Source organism: Nanorana parkeri, unplaced genomic scaffold, assembly GCF_000935625.1.
Source record: "Nanorana parkeri isolate BGI_ZX_2015 unplaced genomic scaffold, ASM93562v1 scaffold196, whole genome shotgun sequence".
NCBI classification, from domain to species: domain Eukaryota; kingdom Metazoa; phylum Chordata; class Amphibia; order Anura; family Dicroglossidae; genus Nanorana; species Nanorana parkeri.
The window spans coordinates 1,119,210-1,126,785 of record NW_017306464.1 but is presented as its reverse complement, the minus strand read 5'-3'; the positions used below and the strand labels follow the sequence as shown (position 1 = coordinate 1,126,785).

General features: G+C 44.8%; 2 non-coding genes across 2 annotated transcripts; both read left to right on the top strand.

Moving 5' to 3' along the window:
* The first annotated feature begins 2,168 nt into the window (after positions 1 to 2,168).
* Positions 2,169 to 2,241, top strand: TRNAR-CCG. The gene has a single exon. It is a non-coding gene; the product is annotated as a tRNA-Arg (tRNA).
* Positions 2,242 to 5,502: 3,261 nt separating this feature from the next.
* Positions 5,503 to 5,575, top strand: TRNAR-CCG. Its single transcript has one exon. It is a non-coding gene; the product is annotated as a tRNA-Arg (tRNA).
* The last annotated feature ends 2,001 nt before the right edge of the window (positions 5,576 to 7,576 follow it).

Below are 7,576 nucleotides of genomic sequence, written 5' to 3'. Positions count from 1 at the left end.
CCTAACCCCATAGTTCTCCTTTAACATGCAGGTTTTCACAGATCTCAATTTGCCCTCCTTCCGCAGTGGCAGCACCGCACTCCGCGTCGCCGACTTTTCCAGCACTTTTCCGTAGCCAGCAATGGTGTTGGAGATGTCCAGAAGCAGAGTAGTCAACGTAGCTGAGGTCAAAACAGGGCAGGCAGCGTGGTGGCAGAACCGTGCGGCAGGAGCGAGGTCGAGGAAGCCGAGGACAGAACCAGCCGGGTAGCAAAGTACAAAAACGACAGGCAAGCGGAAGTCCAGAAACAGGCCGAGGTCAAAGGGCAGGCAGCAGGCAGAGAGAGAGTCAAACAATCCAGATCCAGGTGAAAGAACAGGGCAACAGGTTAGCAAGTTCAGGGTACAAGCTGAAGACCATCAGCACTGAAGCACAAGTCAGATTTACTAATATAGAGCAATTCATGAAGGTGAGATGTCACTTTCTGTGCGTCGGCCGTTTGCACGTCTGCCCACGCATGCGCACCAGAGCATGTTTTCCCGTTATTCGGAATGCAAGTTTTCACGCATGCGCTGCCCCAATCTTTTCCTTACAGGGTTCCTCTTTAATCAGTGAGTATACCAATCCCTAATATACAGATGACCACTAGGGGGAGCTTTTACAATGTTAAAAATACAGAACAGCAAAACAGCGCTGCTTGATGAGCCCTTCTTTATTGAAGAACACAGGGTGACCGAATGTTACATCATAAGCAATGTAGTTCCACAATGAAGATTAGAATGATCTCAACCATGCGCGGTCATCTTATTGACACATGCCGGCGGCCATCTAGGTGATGTACGCCGGCAGAGAGAGGAGGGGACGTTCACCTGGCGGGATGAGGTATGCCGCCGGGTGCCCTCCTCTCTCCTGACACTGTCTGGCTCTCGGTCCATGACCGAGTGCCCGACTTTTCATTGGAGGTGACACCAAAATGACTGCCAGTCATTTTGGTGTCACCTCTCCAATGGTGGCACCCAGCTGCGAGTCGCACCCCCCTCCCCCCCTTGTGACGCCACTGATCCTAACACTACGACCTAGTGGCAGAACTATGAAAACACAGTACTACGTATGAGAATGGTTGTTGCCCCTATTATAAACAGCGTGCTAGCAAAAATGATATTTGGGAAATTGCTGTAGAATGGGCCCAATATATGCACAAAACTGAAAATATGCTACAGGGTCCCTTTAAACCCCATGGTTACAATCAGAAGCCGTTGGCGTAGTCTGGGTTTTAATGGTATCGCAGTTTAGTATAAATTGCTTCTTTAGTCATTTGTTCAGTGCTTAGCACATATTGGTTACTTATGGAGCTGCAGGCTAATGAACTTAGTTTGTATTAAGTGTGCTGCCTACTGAAGAACTTGTTCTCATTACAATTCAAGGACGGCGTTTGGTATTCCGCAGAGCCCCCATATGCAGATTTTTAGAACATTGCGGGCATGTGCGGCTTTGCTCCAGCTTCCTCTGCCGGGTCCGAGCAAACCGAGCAGGACCGCTTAACTGCAACTCTAAATGTGAATGATGATTTAATCTGCCGTTACCTTTTATTTGTTACTTTTACTTGCATTCTGCTTATTAAGTAAGTCTGTGGACATATGATATGCAAATCTCAATTACACCACAGCAACCAGTTACAATTCAGTACTTTCACCCTGCTGAGTGGCAGGGTGTGTTTTAAGAGGTCCTGTTATCAAACGAAAACATTGCAGGTAACAGCACAGAAAAAAAAAATCAAGTATTTTAAATGCTTACTTGTGTTTTTTTTCCTTCTATTAACGTTTTTATTCATTTGCAATGTGCCTTTGAACGCGCTAAAAAAATGTAAATACTCCAGGAGAGTCAATTGCCTAGCAGACCCCCCCTCCTTCCTGTCATAGCCTCTTCCTCTCCTCTACTGTCTGCGCTGGCCAAGCTCCTCTGCCCCACCTCCCTTTATAACCTTTTATGCTGGGGGAGGAGCGAAGGGGAACAGTGTCCAGTGGCCTAATGGATAAAGCCACAGCTGTAGGCACTTGGACATGTCTTCCAAGGACAGTGTAGCTGATGTGTAGGCATCTACACTGATTGTGATAGAAAGTAACCTGACAACAAAAGAAGAACGCACAGCCGTTCACTTGACTACCCGGGACAAAGGCAGTCAAAGGAGGGCCCAGTGGCCTAATGGATAAGGCATCAGCCTCCGGAGCTGAAGATTGTGGGTTCAAGTCCCATCTGGGTCATCATGTTTAAGATTGTTATGATTTATAATGGATTCAATTCCCACAGCAGCCAGATCTTACACCCTGTTTATTTGGATGTTACAGTTGCATTCTACAAATAAAAAAATATAAAATAAACAGGTATAGTGGGGACTCCTTATAAAGGGCACAGAAGGTGTGCAGGCCTTGGCTCTTCAGTCGTGCCTGGTGCAAGAGACACATGGGGCATGTTGGATGGTACTACTGGCATACAAGGCAGGTTTTATAGTGTTAAGTTTCATGTTACTTTAATGAAATGGAAATATATTAGATAGTGATAAGTTATGTGGTAAATTGGCAGGTCAAAGTATATATTAGGAATGCACTGATACCATTTGTTCCAGACAGAGTACCGATACTTTTCCTCAAGTACTCGCCGGTACCAATTACCAATAATTTTTGTGTCATGTGACAGTTTTTCTAAATCAATACAGACTAATGATTTTAAGATGAAGGTGAATGTGGTGAAGTGCCAGGGCCCGTTCCCAGCTGCAAATGCTGCACCCCTGGTAATTCTGCCACTGACTCCAAGCAGTAGAGGAACTACAAATCTCAGCAATACATTATACAGCAATGCAGAATACCACGAGCTATAGAGGACTACAAGTCAGTGGCAGAGGCCTAATGCACTTCACACGTTGTCACCCTAGGACAGGAAGTGTTTTATTTGCAGGATCTCCAGGTGAAAATAATGACGAAATAAGCCTGAACTTGGGCTTAGATACATTTAAACTACGCATTCACCGATACCAATTTTTTCCAGACCGAGGACCAGTACCGATGCTTTCCTTCAAGTACTCAACTATACCGATCACAGATACCTTTTTTTTAGTGTTATATGGCAGTTTTTCTAAAACAATACAGACTAATGATTTTAGGACGGTAGTGGAGTGCCAGGTCCCGGTTCCAGCTGCAAACGCTGCGCCCCTGGTAGTTCTGCCACTGACTCCAAGCAGTAGAGGAACTACAAATCTCAGCAATACATTATACAGCAATGCAGAATACCACGAGCTATAGAGGACTACAAATCTTAGCAATACATTATACAGCAATGTAGAATACCACCAGCTATAGAGGACTACAAATCCCAGCAATACATTACACAGCAATGCAGAATAATATGGAACTACATACTCAGTGCTGCTCCCGGGTGCTTTCCAGCGGAAGATCTCAGGATAGCTGTGCGGGCTCTCAGGTGGCTGTGTGGGGTCTCAGGAGGCTGTGCGGGGTCTCAGAAGGCTGTGTGGGGTCTCAGTTGGCTGTGTGGGGTCTTAGGGGGGCTGTGCGGGGTCTCAGGAGGCTCTGGGGGTTCCCAGATGGCTTTGCTGAGTCTCATGAGGGCTGTGTGGGCAAGAGGCTACACACTTAGGGGCCCAGTGGCATAATGGATAAGGCATCAGCCTCCAGAGTTGGATGTTGTGGCTTTGAGTCCCATCTGTGTCATAAGATTTATACTATCCATCACTAGTTGCATGTTCAGGATACAAAAATATATTAGACACTAGTAAGTTATGTGGTAAAGATGAAGCTTTAGCAAATTAAAGTACTTATACTACAAAACTTTTAATTAGGCTCAGTGAATATAATTGTCCGCACTCTGATGATAGAGGACCCAATACCAGATTTCACCAGCAGGTGGAGTTGCAGCTGTAATTGTAGCTTCAGGCTTCATCAAACCAAGCTGCATGAGAAGTGAATCCAACTCCGATACTACAGAGCAAAGTGACAGTCCAACCTTGCTCAAAACACTCCTTCTGCTGCTTCTGCCGCAAAAGCAGATATATATATATTTATTTTGTTTGTATTTTTTTTGCTTTCCTTTTCCTGTACCACTGCAGACATCTGTTCAATGCCCCAACACAGCAGCAAATTCACGGACAGGAAAAGGATGGGAGGTGCATCTTGGGAAAGGGAGTTGGTTTGCAAAGTGCAGTTGCAGTTGTTTTACTTGCAGTTCAAAATACCGAATTTAAAGCTGAACTCCAGACATAGAAACTTTCATATAAATATATTAGGAATGCACCGATACCGATACCAGTATCGGTACAAATACTGGGCAGTTTACCGAGTACTTGTACTCATGAAAATGCCCTCCCCGGCAGTGCTCCGCCACTGTCCTGAAATCATCAGTCTGTATTGTTTTAGAAAAACTGTCACATGACCTAAAAAAAAAAGGTATCAGTAATTGGTATCGTTGAGTACTTGAGGAAAAATATAAGTACTTGTACTTTGCCTTAAAAAAGGGTATTGGTGCATCCCTAAAATATATTCCTCATTAGCTGCAAGGAGTATAAATCCACTTTGTGTGCACCAAATGCCTTTACAAAGCCGGATACCACCTTCTAAAAGCAGCGCTGCCATCATCACTGTGCTGCACATAGTCTGTGCAGAAAGCAGAGTAGTAGTAGGAAGGGGCCCCCAGGCCCCACCCACTACAGGCAGCCTGCAGAAAACTACAGGTGGGGGCGGAGACAAGACCAGTCACCCTGCAGAAGGAGAGAGAGCAGCAGTGACTAGTCTTTATTACAGGAGGGGGCGGAGACAAGACCAGTCACCCTGCAGAAGGAGAGAGAGCAGCAGTGTCCAGTCTTTATTACTGGAGTGGGCGGAGACAAGACCAGTCACCCTGCACAAGGAGAGAGAGCAGCAGTGACTGGTCTGCATTACAGGAAGCTCCAAGTTTTACACCGGATTACTGCACGGATCTGGAAGAATTACTCAGAACACCAAGATTCAAATAAGAATACACATGACTCTTGTATTTAGACAATATTATATGCTTATACCAGTGCTCCGCTTTAAAGTGTACCTGTCTGCCAGTCAACGTTGAGGTACCCGAGCTATAGAAAGGTAATCCTTGTACAAACTCACAGGCTTTGCCCTCCAGGTATAATAAAATTAAGCTCAGCAGAGGACTTAAAAGAGAACTCTGTTGTAGACAATTGTTGCTATCAGTTTATATAATACTAGATTCATTGAGCTCGATTGTTTTCCCTTGTTCTTTTCTTGGCTTTGTTAACAACCGTCAGACACAGAGCAGCCCCTGCTGCAGCCCCTCACTTTCTCCAATCTGACCACAAGCAGCCAGATTGGGTGACTATACTGATATGACTGCACAGGTCTTTCTAGAAGGCTGTTGTTAAACCAACTGTGTTATTTGTATGCATATTAACAAGGGTACAAAGGAAACATGAGACTGTTTGGCTCGAATGCTTTACAGCATGCCCCTGCACTATGCACAGGGGCCCAGTGGCCTAATGGATAAGGCGTCAGCCTCCGGAGCTGAAGATTGTGGGTTCAAGTCCCATCTGGGTCATTTTTTTATGTTTCTCTATTGTTATTTCAATGCCATCTTTCTGCTCCCGTAACCACGAGGTTACTTGTACACAATGCACACCCAACAAAAGAAGAGGCAATATACTTACTTTCCATTGGCTCCTGTGTTGGAACGCCCCCGCTTTGATTCTCCCCGGCCACTAAAAGTATTCAACATGTTCAAACGTATGGAATGAGCCAAATCCTCATTTATGTCTCACATGTTCCCTCTCCTAGACACTGCAGCTTACAGTGGGAGGGTTTCAGCAACAAAGGCAGTGCTGTCAATCCAGAAAGCAGTGGGCGGGCTAGGTGTGGCCAAGTGCTGATTTGACATGTTACAGGCTTGTGAATCAGCAGCGACAATACTGATAGCCATGCACCTGTAACATATTGTAATCCGATTGTACTGCAAGCAGGCACCGCCTACATGGCTGAGGGGAGGACAACTCTGCTCTGTATTCAAGAGCAGTGCAGCACAGTTGCCACCCCATCACAGGAAGCTGCGTTAGGTGGACTTCACTGGCAGGCTCAATGGATACTTGCCGAACTTTGCATGGGAACTAAGAGAAAGTGCAAATGCATTTATAATGAAGTGATTTTTTTTTAAAAGGAGGCCATAGTTCTACTTTACACTAACAGATTAATTTGACTAATAAAAATAAAAAATGTGAGGAAGAAAAATGACAGAATATCATATACAGCTATTTTGTTGTTTAAGTGAAATTCATTCCCATTTTGCTGTATTGATTTTTACACAGCGTATAAGAAAAGTGACAGCTTGCCTTAAAAACAATAAAAACGAGGTGGAACGAGCGCATGGCATCTCTCCGCCGTGATATACGGTTTTCTTCGGGGTTACAGAAGTAATCATCTTTTTTACGGTTACTGTAGACGCAGCAATTACAGTCTCAATGTCTGAGGCTCGGGCGAAGCTATGGTTTGTGGCACAGACTAATTCACCTCAATGCCACTGATTTCACGGTGATTTATCACGGGTTTCCTCCAGTTCTGTTTCTGTTTCAATAGATTTTTGTTCTTTTTTCCGAAAAAGAAAAAAAATGGATGTTACCAGTATTGCCCTCTCCGGGGCGATTTGGCCGCAGTAAATATACAAAGTAATAGAGGAAGGCAAGAGGAGTAATAAAACCAGACACCAACATAAGAAGTATATGATTTACATGGTTACATGGGTATCACGGTTTATTGATAGATGGTGAGAGTCAAGAATGGGGATACTAGACATGTGCACTGGCAAAAAAATTGTTTCGTTTCATTTCGGATTTTGCATTAATTTGTTTTTTGGGATTCGGGTCCGAAAGTCAATTCGTTTCGGGATTCGGATGAAATACGTTATACGCTTGTTACAGCCAAAGTGACATCAGAGGGGGGGGGGGGGGGGGAAAAAAAAGAGATAGACAGAAGCTACACAAATTATATCTCACTATTAACATGGTCAATCCTACACTTGAGCAGGCTTGGCCAGGGTACAACATATTACTGAACTCAATCTGACCACAAACAGCCATGACCAGAAAACAACCATATTGGGCAACCATTTCAAACCATGAAACATGTATAGGGAGCAGACCCATCTGCAGGACAAATCAGCAGGGTTTGTACTTTAAAGCCATCTTCCTTTTGTGGCTGCTGCAGCTTCCAAATACGGGGGGGGGGGGGGTATTATGCATCGCTCTTCCCATGATGCAGAGGGTGCAATGTTACCGCTCCCTCAAGGTTTTGACAAAGGTCAGATGGAAGATAGACAGGAGCTACAGAAATTAGATCTTAGCATTAACATGGTAATTCCCAACCTATTGGTTCTTCCCCTGAGCAGGCTTGGCCAGGGTACATAGTGGAGCATTATGGACATATGACTGATCCCAGTTTGACCACAAACAGCTATATTGGGCAACCATTCTGTGGTGGCTGTAGGCACTTGGACATGTCTTCCCAGAGCATGGTAGCTGCTGTGATCACACTTATTCTGATGCTAATTAAC